Consider the following 13998-nt stretch of genomic DNA (forward strand, 5'->3'; position numbering starts at 1 on the left):
GCCAGCTCTACAATAAGGAAAGGCCCCTCGAGGGAACCGAAGAATGGAACAAAATGCAAACTATTTCCTATTGCCGGTGCGCAAACTACAGAATAGACTAAAATTCAAGGAACAAGCAAAGAAATGACTTTTCTCGTTGGAGCTTATCCTGTTTCTAGCTGAGCCCGAGCGGGTCAGGTGTATCATTCTGGCAGTATGGTTCCCATTGCGGACTTTCCCACAGAAACATTCGAGAAGCAGATTTTTGTAGATCTGAAGTTGTCACGAACAGTTTTCGTATTCCTTTCCATCAGCGTCTGAGTTGTTGTTGAGCTTTTCCCAATATTCGGTAAGTTGAATCGTAAATCATAGCTGAAACCGATATCCACCCAATTTGCCTACCCTAAACTCATCCAAGCCTATTCGTACGAATGTAAATACACTTCTGCTGCTGCTATTTCTGCAGTACTTAGAGCAGAAACAGTTGAAGTGTGTTGGCTGTTTAAAATTCCGTCTCGTTCGTTGCATCAACAGTGCCCAGTGTCCTTCGTGGAGTAACCGAGCAGCATAAAAGCGATACAGAGCTTTCCGGCGGTCAAGTCCTGCTGCAAGGCTGCCTGTTTTATTAAATGGCTCCAAGCAATGGTTGGTGTGTATTTTGAGTTGAAAGAAGGGCAAGAACATTCCGTATCTACACCCAACCGTGTTGGTGTGATAGTGAAGTAAAGTCGGGAAGTAGACGAACAATATCATAGCGCTGCTTGTTTAAATATTGTAAAACATACCAAACTAAACGCGAACGGTGTCGGTTTAGGATATGTGAGAGGTGGGAAAGCTTTTGTCCAAGTACGAACGGTTCAGCAGTTATGGTTCGATTCGTCGCGGGAGTATATTATCAAGATTTTTTCCCCCGATTGTCCCAACTTTCTGCAAACGATCCTAATAGCCCGGGTGTGCTTTCTTGCATCAGCAATCGAGTGACGAGTCATGGAAAGTGCATTTCAAATATTTATTTAATTTACTTTCGGTGTCGCCAGCACTCAAAAGCGCACAAAAAAAACAACATCATGAATATCGTCGAAAATTGAGCTTATACAATTTACCGTTTCGTAACGAGTCGAAAGTGCTGGTTCCAGGAGAAGACCGAGCTATTCTTGGTTGGCGGCAGCGGTTGACGTCTTCTGTTGGCTTCTAAGAGCAAATCATTGTACCCCCATTAGCCTCGTTCATTTGATTGTTCGCTGCATTCGAGTTTTATCTTATTGCGAGAATTGGAACCATTGACACATTTCTTTCGAGCGGGTGGGAAGGTAGTTTGCTCCTCTGTTATCCTTTCACAGCAGAACGGAGGTTTGAATTGCTATATACGTTTATGGGAAATTCTATGAAGGTGTTTTTTTCATTGCCGAAAAGATAGTTTCGAGTATATTATTGACAGCAGATAACTTACAGGATTATGACATTGAAAGCAGACAAGAGAAGTGAAACTTGAGTGAAAAAAGTGGCAACGATTTGTGGTAAGAAACAGTGTAAACAGTGAAAAAATTGACAGATTGTAAGTGGTAAGTAAGTGACAGTGGTAAGAGCATCACATGTGAAAAAAAATATTTGGAAGCATTTTCATCAGAATAAATTGAATGATTAAATAATTACGTCTGAATAATGTATGTACGCTTAAAAAACAACATAAAACCATGATTCCTGAATAAATTTTATTATTTCAGTTTCGAACACACTCCCTAAAAAGCCATTTTTATTTCTGAAAATATCTTCTGTTGGTCGTGATATTGTATTTAGAATTTACAAGGTAATGAAACATTAGCATCAATTAGTTTCTAGTAATTAATTTTTTAGTTGCAGGCGAAATTGATACCAATCTATATTTTTTGTTTTCACATATGTGATGTTGGCAATGAAAACATTATAATTGGTATTTAGTAGTATTTTATGTTTGTCGAAAAGGATTCATTAAATCACAAAAATGGGAAAGAAACTATGTGCTGTTGAAAACTGTGAAAGTTTCAATGGTTTAATTTCAAGAGACGTTTAATTTTATAGTATTTTATTAAACACGACATAACTCATTGATTTATTTATAACCCTAGTCAATTTTGTTCTCAGTAGCTTGAATTCTGTGAAATAAGTCCAGAAAATATTGATAATAATATAAGTAAATATAGATAGTCAGCCATTCCATACCAAACCGATATAGTAGATCTCAGACTTTCGTCAAAAGTGGTAATTTTGTTCTTTATCGCAAAATATTAGACCCGTATTTTTTATATTTTTTTTTATTAGGGTGCCCATTACCATTTAAGGGTGGTTCGAAATATATTTTTTTTCCACTTTTTTCCAAAAATTTTTGACGTAGGATTACGTCTTCCAGGAACATATTGGGGTACAAATTGGAAATCGAAAATCAAGCACATCGTAAAAATTGTCCAATTTCAAACGCTTATTGCTCAGTCATTTCATGATGGATTGATGAAATTTTTGCGTCGATCGATTTTGGCACTCCATAACAATTTTTTATGGTGAAGAAAATAAAAAATGTCATGAAACTTACTATCGACCAATCGAAAAATCTCAACCCCTATCCTAACGGAAATACCCACTTCTGATTGGTCGAAATTGACGACACATGCGGCGGTTCCCTAACAGAGACATCAAAACCAAGCTGCCTGGGGGAAATCGGCATTGTAAATACATAGAAGTAGGGGGAGCTTTTGCTCCCACCGAAATGTGTTCCCTAACAGAGACATCAAAACCAAACTGCCAGGGGGAAACCGGCATTGCAAATACATGAAAGTGGGGAAGTTTTTGTTCCTACCGAGATGTGTTCCCTAACAGAGACATCAAAACCAAGGTGCCCAGGGGTAATCGGCATTGCAAATATATGCAAGTCGGGGGTATTTTTATATTGCAGGTAAGGTGAGAGATACGATTATTTGTAGCAAATAAAATTTAAATCTGAAACTTTAATGTTGGTTGCTTCGTGAAATTTAATATCAATGAGCGATCGTCTATTGTGAAAAGCAGTTGTAAATGACTTGATATATGAAACGATTTATTTCAATTTTTATAAATAAAAACCAAGGTGTGTTACCGCTCGAGAACGGGTCGTTTGGTTTAAGCTGTCTGTTTTGTTGTGTTCATTTTCACCCAAGGGAAGTTTATACGGCGAAAAAAATTGGAAAAGTGAAGAAATATTCGAAAAAGTGATTTCCCATATGCTCTACATATAGTATTAGGTGCTGTTAATCCAATTAAAATTCGCGTTGGGTTGAATAAAGACTCTGAAAGTAAAAGTTATAAAAGAAAACTACCTTTTCCATTTCTAGTATGTTTCCTCTATATTAAAGTACAGTAAAACCTCGATTATCCGCAAGCGGATGATCCGTGGTGCGGATTACCCGGGAATGCGAGTTCCTTAGTAATTCCATAAACCTAGTGGTAGAGTCTTGCTCTTTTGTTTTGGTCATGGCTTTCACATTATCTGATCATTAATGTAAACGACCTTACAGATGGATAGTTCAACGATTTCTGTATTTATAAAACATAGTTTTCATGCTAAAATATCTTTTTTCGTGTTAGTACCTCATTTTTAGCCCTTTATTGCTTTATCCGCGATTTTGGTTATACGCGGTGATCTAGCCCGACTATTTCTCGGATAATCGGGGTTCTACTGTAACATGTTTTTACTGATGAGAAAAATGATAGTTGTGTTCGGTATTGGTAATTATCTTATTACATTGGTGAGTTTTTTTTCTTTGTTTCATCCATACATAACATAGGAGGCATCTCGTCTAGGATCACAGAGCGGGTTTCATCATATCTCGTTCCACCACGTTCCACGGTATCTTTTATCAGATACGCACCATCCAATGACTGTTTACCATTCTTCTGTCATCATCTCTCGATAAACACTGGTGGAGTGAACAAACAATACACAACAACCAAACAAAACGGCTCTTTTCAGGGCCACCAAATCATTATCAAAGAGTTTAACGATGTAATTCTTCAAACATATCCAAAATCAACAGATAGCCAACGGAATCCTACGTCAACTATGCGGTCGTGTCTCGGACACAACCTTCCTGTGGCCTTTTTTGACAAATTCACAACACTGAACCGATTAAGATGATCGACACAGCAAATTGAAACCAATTAACTAGTATTTTATTAATAAAAAATTGTAAGGGGTTGTATCTAGGGCACGACCGCATATTTTCGACGTAGAACTACACAATTACATTATGCAATCCGCTTGTTTACCACTTCGATTATTATTTTAGAATGCATCGAAATTTTTGTAATAGATTATGTTCTTATGTTATATGTGAACGGAATAATTGTCAAACGATCATTATATTTTACATTTCCCTCTGAAATTATTGCACATCTCATGTTTACGTAGTTCTCGAACCGCGAAAGTTCATTCACCTCTAGTATCTGAATTTGGGAATATCGTCATCCCAGGCTTCTCAGTTTGAAAGTACGTTTTAGAGACACATATTCCGGTCTGCACAACGACAAGCGAGTATAAAAGTACTCAACACCAAAAAATACTCCCAACTTTCAAGTTTTGACAAAGCGGATTCCCCCAGGCACATTGATTTTGAAGTCCGTGTTAGGGAAACACAGCTCGGTGGAAACAAAAATACCCCCGACTTGCATGTATATTTGCAAAGCGGATTTCCACAGTTATATAGATTTTGAAGTCTGTGTAGGGGAAACCGTAAATCGGGCCAATCAAAACTTGGCAGTTAGAGCTTTTAGATAACGCTTGACATTTTACAGTTATTCAATTGTTCATCTCATGAAAAATAATATTTTATAATTGTGGTAGACGCGTAGAAATATTTCCTATCAATTGATGCAAACATCTTTCCGATCTGTTAAGAAATGTTCAAGTTATAAGCATTCGAAATACGGGTAGGGTTAGTACACAAATCGGCAGAACAAATGTATGGGAAAAAGGAAGTTCTTCCAGTTATCATAAATTTAGATAGTTTATAGATTAGCGAATTGTAATGTATAGCATATCAAACAAATCTTAGAGAATTTCCGATTCGATTGGTATGCAAATCATGAGAATTCGTTCACAGTGAAAATAATTATTAACTTTAACTTTGTGTCATAAAAACGTGACCTGTTTTCTGATTTGGCACCCTTCCTGAAAGATGTAATTCTACCTCAAAAATTGAGCATGCAAAAAATGGATTTTATTTTCGCAATTATTGATTGTAGTCGTTTTTTTTTGTTTTCTTGACTTTGACTAGAGGGCGCTATATATTTTTTTTTCTTTAAAACTGAGGATTTTTCAACTCACATATCTAGATATCAGAAAGGCTTCTTCATTTTTGAGATATGATTTTCCAAAGTTCAACTCGACTACAATCAATAATCACGGAAATAAAATCCATTATTTGCTGGTTCAATTAACAATAATATATTTTGATAAAAGACTAGCTCATTGGCTTAAATTTAATTTGTCGATTATCTAAATCAGTTCAGTGGTTCAAATGTTAAGCATTTTGGGAAAAAGTGGAAAAAATGATTTTTCGGACCACCCTAAAATGAAAAAATAGGGGTCTAATGTTTTGCAATAAAGAAAACCACTTTTGACGAACATCTGAGGACCACTATATCGGTTAGTCATGGAATGGCTGTAATAATACAAAAATAATATAATAGAAATATCTTTAACTTCCTTGAATAGTGTATGTGATATAATTCACTTTATATTTTTATATGCAGTTAGAACCCAGATTATCCACGAAATAATCGGTCTAGATCACCGCGTATAACGAAAAACGCGGATAACGCAATAAAAGGCTAAAAATTAGGTACAGACACGAAAAAAAGAGATTTTAGCATGAAAACTATGTTTTATCAATACAGAAATTATTGAACCATCCATCTGTAAGTTCGTTTACATCAGTGATCAGAAAATGTGAAAGCCATGACCAATACAAAAGAGCAAGACTCTACCACTCATTGACAAATTTCGGCAATTCGCACCGCGGATCATCCGCTCGCAAATAAGGGAGGTTCTACTGAATATTTTTAAATGAAAACATTTGTCAAACAAACTGCAAAACTAAAACATTTTATAATGTGCTTTTATTTTTTGAGTTTGAGTTTATTGCAATCAAAGGCTCTTTTTGTCGTTTTAAGTTAGGTTTTTTATATTACTACTAGGCATGTTTGCGGATTCATAGAAAGATAAGATTCTATTTGAAATTTTGATCCTTGAAACAAGTTCAATGGTTTGAAAGTTAAGAATTAAAAAAACACACTCATATTTTTTTCCAAACCTTCCATTCTTTCAACCATTGAGCCGATTTCAAACATCGACATATCAAGTGAAATCTTATTCTTCTATTAATCAATTTCAATATGTCACTCAACAATCTCAGAAATTTAGGACTACAGAATAACTTTAATTATAAAGCTGAGATAATTTGCTACTTTATTTTCCACAATTCGTTCTTTCAAAACACAATTTTTTTCGCAATTTTAAACCTCTCAAATTGAACTGACAAAATTATAAATCAAAGAACGAAAAGCAGGAAAAATTGATAAATAATGGGGGCTAAATGTTAAGCAAAGGTAATCATGGATTTTTAATAACCAAATCAGAAAAAATATTGAAAAAACGCATTCCTTTTTCTAATTTCTCTTTCAAATGTTTATAAAATTGCACTGAATAGTATATAAAAGGGCAATACTAATATTTGAATAAACTTATGTAATTATTGAAAACAGGATTGAAAATGTGTACACTTTTTAGTCAGTGAATTGTGTGGAGTTCCACTGCTGTGTTAAAAGGGTGCGATTTGAAAGCTTTAATTTTACATTGCGTTTCAACATTCCAAATGACTGCCTCAGTTGGCGTAAACTTCCCTATACTTTGCTATAAATCTTTTTAACCACTCAAACATAAATTTCATGTAAGTATACAGTCAATCGCAAAATTAAATATACACCCCGTGTTGGTTTGTTATTTTTGAGTTTTTCTGGGCTAAAAAGTAAATAATTAAAAGTGACTCATATTCATCGTAAAATTGATCCTTTTCACTCTCATGTAGTGATAAGAAAAAAATGGAAATGGTCACATTTCTACTTCATGTTTTAAAAACAAACAGAAAATCTTCGATTTAGACGTTGTAAAATTGAGTGTACAGTTCAAGTTTTCCTCAAAAGGGTAATTGAAATCAGTTCAGAAATGTTAACAGACAACAAAAATCAATCCCCTAGTATTTGGTATGGCGTCCAGTACTGCCTGCAAGCGACGAGGCAAGATTTCTGGTCACTGTAGACGGAAGTGCCTCCCAGATCTCCGTAATCGTCGTTTCGAGTACCGCTTTGTTCCCGGGATTTTTATTCTTCAGATGGTTCTTGATTTCCCACCAAATATACTCAATAGTGTTGAAGTCCGGTGATCTCGGAGGTGTTCAGAGCAGTCTTCCGAAAAACACTTACACATGTCCACGCGATGTGTAAATTCCATGTTTTTGTTTGAATTCGAACATGATTCTCGCTAGTGTTGAGTGTCTATCCCCAACACGAACAATGATACCCAAACATAGACATGTGAAAACAAACACGATGTTTATAATTCAAGAACATCATGTACAAACATATCACCCGATGTCGCAGTATTCATTGCTTTCGTTTCGTTTCTTTTCATACACGGAAAGAAATTATTCATCCCAAAACATTTCTTCGTAGAATACTTTTTCACAGAAACGAACTTGAAACTTAGTTCGCAATTCAAAAATTGCACGAACTAAGAGGCTATAAGTTCATGCACCAAAATATATATTTTTATTAAGGCTCATATGGCGTCAGCCTAACGGGGCCGGGAGTTCAATATTTTGACAATGTTTGCTTACAACTATGTTAGTAATATGTAACCGATTACTCGCGGTTGGCTCGAGGTTAGTATTACAAGTGTTCTCATAATTGGGATGTTGCAGTCTTCGATACTCTGTACGTGTGCCCGACATGGGATACTTCCTATTGGGATGCAGCTGACCGTTAATCAGCAACGACCCCCTAATCTGCACCCCATATCTAGCGTGGTGCGTCTTTTTCGACTCGAGGAATCCAGGATAGAATGATCACTAGCCGGCGCAATCATCAGCTCGTGTAGAGTTGTCATGAGCGGTACAACCTTTGGCTCTTGTTGAATCATCAGTGGACTGCACAACCTTCGGCCCGTTAATCTGTAAAGAGTGTGTGTATGTATTGCCGCGACTAAGTAAAAGTTTATAGATCGTTCATGCACATTTTGCAAGTCTGATTAAATAATCCTTGGTTTTGTTCAAAGAAAACATTCTCTGAATAGAAAAAAGCTTTCTATTTTTTTTTGCGTGCATGTTGGCAATTAAAGTCTGGGGAGCCGACTGCATAGAGGGCGACGTCGTACAAATGCTGACCAAAAAAATAAATACCCAAAAATTAGTTTTAGATGCAACCTTCAGCGGCACACAGCAGAACCAGCAGAGAAATTTCAGCGGCTAAAACACACCATTAATTTCTCGATGTTATCACAATCTGAATGAAGGAAAAAACTAAAAGCTACACTTACACTGCACTACATATGCTATGTGTACATGCGATTGCATCATCCTTTCTTCTCCTCTTCTCCGCTCGTTTTATAGCTCGGGTCGCGATCGTCGCGAACAAGCAGTATTGGCCATTTGTATTCAAAGATCCAGCCAAAATTGTTGCTCCCGTGGTCGAGTGGTTAGCGTCACGCCTAACATGTCACTGCTGAATAATTCAATTTCAGTACTTGTTCAAATAGCTAATAATAGCGAATGTTACATGAATTCAATATATAAATTGATGCGTGCACTAAATAATGATATCAAATGTGAAAAACTCTCATATCAATCGATGTTTATTTTGTTCAGAACAGAAAAAGAGGTTTATTTTATTTGCCCAATATTTTTGATGAAGCACCCATTGTCATGAAAGGAAAGCATTTTTTCCATGTCAACATACCAACACACCACGCGTTGAGTGGTGGTGATGTGGTGTCCGATTCGCTTCTTCTACTCTACGCACTGCCGGTGCTTGGGGTGAAAATGCAAGAGAAACTGTACACCATGTTCGAACATCATGTGAAACATTGGGATTAAACATCGTATGTCCAAACATACCACGAATACAAACATGTCACATTTTCTAACATAGGTACGAAAAAATCATGTTTGTACTCAAACACAAAACTGTGAACAGCAGCGTGGACATGTTTATTCCGGACGCAGTGTTTTTTGTGAAACATGGAAGACTGATTTAGAGTTGATTGGGACATTATAGAGCAGGTATTCCCACATGATGCGGTCAGTTTGTTTCGGGTCGTTATTCTGTTGAAAGTAGTAATCACGAGGGAGAGCCAATTCCTGCACGGGACACTAAAGGTTACGTTTTAGGATGTTCAATGAAGCCATCTTGGCCATCGTCGAATCGAAAAAACTCCATGGTTGCAGTTTCCGATGCCGCCATCGTACCATACATCATTTGACTGCCGCCGCCGTGTTTTACTGTGGGAACCAAATGCGGAATCTGAAGCACCAATGTTTATTTCCCCTCCGGCCAAAATGTGTAATTGAATAAATATGTTTCGCTTCTTCTAATTTTGAGTCATTTATTCCCACAAAGAAGTAGTTTACATTCCAGATAGGATTTGATGTTAGAAGCCATATATTGTGCAAAAAAAGCATCCATTTTCGCAATTCGTTGTGAAATTCACATTTCAAACAATACTTGGTTGAAGCGGTCAGAAACAATTAATTGGCAGACTTCAATGCTACTGAGCTTGATCAAAACAATCTGCTGGGTTGCTCTTCCCCTGAAACCACGGGATACTTTCTGGCAGCCGGAGATGAAAACTACCTGCAGCCAACATATTTAATTAACTTCGAAGCGCTCCCCTTCTTTTGAATCGCTAAAATTTCACCTCCCGACCTATACATCAGAGCCAGCTGTCCGCAAAAAGCCAGTGCCAGTACATCTGTGGAAACGGGCAGACGGTTGAATCCGAGATATCGCCCGCAGCTACTTGAGCAAATAATTTTGTTGAAATGAAATTTCTGACTCTTCCACACCTCGAGCTCGACTCTCGGCGCCTCGGTCGTATCAAATCCTGACCGCCCGTCAATTCAGTGTGCGCCCTGGCTGCATTGTAGTGTGCACATTCACCGAGTGCGGAATTGTTCTCCACATACCGGGCTTATTTAAATCCAGAAATTCAATCAATCACCCATCGTTTCGTTCTGATATTCGGAAATACTCGCGTTCTGAATGTCATCCGTCCATCCATCCAATCCATCCAATCCATCCCACCAAGGAAAGTTCGTTACGAAGCGGGCCCATTACATCGGATGCCACGTCGAGGCAGGTATTACAATTCATTTCCCTCGGATTAGCTCCCTCAGGGATACATTACCCTCACGAGTTCATTTCGCAGTTTTTGTCACTGTAATCTAAATTGAGAATGAATGCATTAAAAACATGGAGACGGCAGTGTTTCACATCTTTACATCGCATCAAACAACGGCCGTCTCCATGAACCAATTCGTACAACCCTGTCCAAAGCATATTCACAAATAATAGCAACGATAAAATAACGCAGCTGAGTCTGAGGAAAAAGCTTTGGAATTTTGCAATCCATCATTTTCCACTGCTAGCGGCCAGAATATGAGTTTGTACCCAGCCAAACTGGGACCGGTATGTGGGCCGAGCAGGATACATTAATAATACACTTGTTTATGTTTGTGCTCTACCCGTAGAGACACAAATTTGCAACGAAAACACAGCGCGAGGTTTTGATCATCAAAAGTAAGATTTTAAGTTCCCAGAAACACAGCCAAGCCGAGTTTCGGGTTTCAGTGTTTTTTTATGTGACGCGGGTTTTATACCGAGGTAATTGAAAGTAAACATTGGAGAGTACTGCTATATTTCGGGGTGTAATTTCGTTACTCACTGCTGGTGAATATAATTTTGATGATGTGTTTCATTTTGAGGAATGATGTTGAAGTTAGCAAACTTATTCGCCATAAAATGGAATCCACTGCAAGTACACAAACTCGTGTTTAGTGACTCCGCTGGTGAAGAGCAATATCAGTGGTGAATTCAGATTAGGTCCATCACTCTCCCAATCACTCACTGTTTCCGAAACAAAGCTTTTGAAGATACAGTTCACTCAAATAATAAGTTAGTCATGTATAAACCTCCTTCAAATTCGTATGTTATAGTATGCAGCATCCGTTTGTCAATCAATAAATTCATAGTTGAAATAAATTCGGGTGTGTTAAACTTTAAAATTGAGGTTATTTTGGTCTAATCAGTGAACCTGTGGAAAAATATCATTTGATCCTTTGATCCTCCGAACCGGACTCTGGGGAAAAAATCAACCAACGACGACATCAGATCCACAACCAAGGGTCAAACTCCCGGAATTGAAGATGCCATTTTTTCAGCGGAAGCTCCGGGAGGATTATATTTCGAGACACCTTTACAAGCGCCTTGCAATTCTTATTTGTTATCTATCGACAAGTTTACATATCTCCGAGCCTCATTAACAAGTTGCATTATTTTCTATAAAATTAATGGAGAGGGAATCCTACGAATAACTAAACTGAATCATGGGTGAATTGGAAACTAATGATGTTTCACAAGATAGGGGAAAAATAAATGGGATAAGTACAACCCTACAGTACATGGTTTGTCAACGTTTATATTCCACCCTCAGGAATTGGGGCAGCCACCATAATTCGAAGAATGTACCGACTCAAAGTGAACTAATTGAGTATCTGAAAAATCAATGTCAAGAAATATTGCTTCCACTCGATCAACTCGAGAGGAGCCCAGCAAAATTATACGTGTTGTCTAAAGTAACTGCAGATTTACCGGTCAAACGAACTGAATAGAGATCACCTGGAGATATTGTGCTAGCAGATCCAGAATTCCATAACCTAAGCAGCATTAACATCATTATAGGAGCTCAAGTGTTCTGCGACCTGTGATTCGACGGTCAACTCAAATTAGAAAAAGGAGGTCCTAACCTGCGCAACACTCATTTCGGATTGATCGTTTCCGGCAGAATAGGAGACGAACCTTCTATCGTATCGAGTACACTCTCACACAAAAGTACCGAGAAAAAAATAGACGACATTCTTACGCGATTTTAGGAGCTAGAAACATGTCGAACACAAGCATTTTCTCATTGGGGGAATCGATGTGCGAAAGATTTACGAACAATAACAAAAGTTGCTTCACTCTCAATGCTGTAACTCACGAACCAATTGACCGATTGCTGTCAAATTTTGACACGTATCCATTGAAAGATGGTGCTTTGTGATAGTCAAGTAGATTTTTGCTAGAGGCGCCATCTAGACGTCAACCTTATGAACCTTTCAGCCGAACTGTTAGATGGCAAAGGGTTCAGAAACATCCCCAGACAATCTGAAAAAAGTGGCCCACCTTGTACCTTTCAGACCTCCTAAATCGCATTAAAGAGGATCGAAGAAATCCGAGAGTGGGAAACATGGTTTTACTTAAGAACGATAACCAACCTCCACTTAGGTGGGCTCTCGATCGTATCGTAGCTGTTCACGAAGTAAGAGATGGTAATGTGCGCGTCGTGGAAGTAAAAATATCAGGGCTCGACAAAGTCATTCTCAACTGATGATAGTCATTGGACTATGAAGCCATCGGAATATGAATGAAAAGGCAGATTTGAATACATTCGCCACGTTAATTAGAATAACCATTTGCTTCAACTAGCAATGAATCGACGAGTGTTAAGAGCGAGGAACTAATCATGTTGACGACCAATGCCGAAGCGGTCCTGCTCGAAGTGAAGCGACTTAGAGGAGAGTCGATTTTATGTTTCGTCTTTGAAAATGTTGGACTCTGGTAAAAACCAAGGACGGCGCATACACTAGAGCGGAAGGAAAAAAAACCACCAAAAGATCTTCATCTTCATCAAGAACGTCGAATGAATACATACAGAATACATTTGCATAAGAGTCCCCGTAAACTGCAGACTTTTTGACTGCCGATAGTTTGGTCGGGTTGGTCTGCTAGCGTAAAAACCGACCCAACGTAACCAGTGTAGCATGCGCATATGCATACTTCTCCGCATCGATTATGAAGCCGATAAAACTATCGGCCGACATAAAGTATGAACAAAGAACACTACTGTAACAAGCTCAAAGATGAGCAAAACCTTCCAGTTGAGGGTTCTGCTTAGAGTTGATTGATTCGAAATATTTTGGTAACGCCGGAACTTGTAATGTTTGTTATTTCCTTTCTATTTATACCCTCGCTCAGATTATCATCCCTGAAGTTCTTAGTTTTTCACTCTTGAATACAAATAATTGGTTGATGTTCTCTGCATATTTAACTTCGAAGTCCTTACTCTTATTCGTCCAGTATTGAAATTAATGCAATATACCCACAAAAACCTTATCGTCGTTTATGGGCTTTGTGAACAATAATTCTCGCGTAACTTTTGAAAATGACCTATCTGCATTGATCATTTCTCATCGTCAACATTCTCTTTCGTTAAAAATTCAGCAATAAAATGATTTTCTGTTGAGTTCGATATCAGGAGTGTAGAAGAAGACCTCGTTTATCAAATTAATTTATCGTAAATGATCGTAAGAGAAAGTCAATGAAGAGAATCGATCAAACTAGATAGGACATTTTCAAGAGTAAGCAACAATTGCCGAATAATGAAATGAATGATAGTTTTATTTAAAAACTAGCTGACCCGGCAAATGTTGTTCTGTCATATAAATTATTTCTAGTGAATATTTTGATTGTTAAATAAAAAATCACTAATGTATCGCAAGTGTTTTTGAATGTTTTAACGATTTATGAAATTAATCGAATGTGATCAAGAAAGTAGAACGATTGAAACGATTTGAACAAAAGTATATTTGATGTTTATGATGTCTGAAATATCGGTGCTCATTGTCATTCGATAAACAAACG

The 13998-nt window shown here is 37.5% G+C and overlaps 1 protein-coding gene across 4 annotated transcripts in view; it reads right to left on the reverse strand.

Moving 5' to 3' along the window:
• The window catches only part of LOC129775535 (discoidin domain-containing receptor 2), a 631586-nt gene that overhangs the window by 73735 nt on the left and 543853 nt on the right, over positions 1–13998 (reverse strand). The gene's annotated exons all lie outside the window — the stretch shown is intronic.

The sequence above is a fragment of the Toxorhynchites rutilus genome, chromosome 3, assembly GCF_029784135.1.
Source record: "Toxorhynchites rutilus septentrionalis strain SRP chromosome 3, ASM2978413v1, whole genome shotgun sequence".
Lineage (NCBI taxonomy): Eukaryota > Metazoa > Arthropoda > Insecta > Diptera > Culicidae > Toxorhynchites > Toxorhynchites rutilus.